Raw genomic sequence first — 1,380 nt, forward strand, 5'->3', positions numbered from 1 at the left:
TTTAATTTTGATGATCTCAAATTGATCAAATTTTGTTTCCATGAATAGTGCTTTCATGGATCATGTATGAAATTATTGCCTAGATCTAGATACCAAAGATATTTTTTCCTATACTTTTTTCTCAATTGTTTATTTTATTTATTTTTGAGACAGGTTCTCACTCTGTTGCCCAGGCTAGAGTGCAGTGGTGCAATCTCGGCTCACTGCAACTTCCAGATTTAAGCAATTCTGTACAGTAAGGTACAGATTTAAGCAATTCTGTACCTCAGCCTCCCAAGTAGCTGGGATTACAGGCACGAGCCACCATGCCTAGCTAATTTTTGCATTTTTTAGTAGAGACGGGGTTTCGCCACTAATCTCGAACTCCTGACCTCAGATGATCCACCCACCTCAGCCTCCCAAAGTGCTGAGATTACAGGCATGAACCACCATGCCCAGCCAAGAGTTTCCTTTTCACGTTTTTCATGCAAGTTCATGGCGCATTTTGTATTAATTTTTGTATTAAGTTAAGTTTTGTTTAAGTCAAGTTTCACTGTCTGATCATGAATGTCTCATTGTTCCAGCCCTTTTGTTGGAAAGGCTATCCTTCCTGCATTGAATTGCTTTTGTACCTTTGTCAAAAACCAATTGAGCGGATTCTTATGGATCTGCTTCTGGGTTCTCTATCTTGTTCCATTGATCTGTGTGTCTAACTCCTCATCAATATACCACGCTATCCTGATTACTTCAGTTATCAAGTCTTAGCATCAGGCAGAGCAATTCCTCCACTCTATTCTTCTTTGTCAATATTGTTTTAGGTATTTGGGAGGCCCATGCCTTTCCATATAAATTTTGGAATAACCTTCTCTCCATCTTCAGAAAGTTTCCTTGGATTTTGACAGAAATTGTGTTAAACCTATAGATCAATTTGGGAAGAATCAACATTTCTGTTATGTTGACTCTTCCAAAATATAATATAGTACGTCTTCCCATTTATTTAGGCTGTCTTTTATTTTTTTAACCAGTATTTTGTAGTTTTCAGCGCACAGATCTTGTGCATGTTTTGTTGAGTGTATACCTAAGTATTTTGTTTTCTTTAGGGCAATCAAATGGTATTGCATTTTATTTTATTTTTATTACAGCAATGCCAGCCTAAGAAGGTATTGCATTTTAAAATTCAGTTTCCTTCTTTTTTTCTTTTTTAGATGGAGTCTCACTCTGTCGCCCAGGCTGGAGTGTGGTGGCGCGATCTCAGCTCACTGCAAGCTCCTCCTCGCGGGTTCACTCCATTCTCCTGCCTCAGCCTCCCCGGTAGTTGGGATTACAGGCGCCCGCCACCACACCCGGCTAATTTTTTTTTTTTTTTTTTTTTGAGAGGGAGTCTCGCTCTGTCACCCAGGC

The sequence above is a fragment of the Rhinopithecus bieti genome, unplaced genomic scaffold (genome assembly GCF_001698545.2).
Source record: "Rhinopithecus bieti isolate Rb0 unplaced genomic scaffold, ASM169854v2 scaffold_15737, whole genome shotgun sequence".
Lineage (NCBI taxonomy): Eukaryota > Metazoa > Chordata > Mammalia > Primates > Cercopithecidae > Rhinopithecus > Rhinopithecus bieti.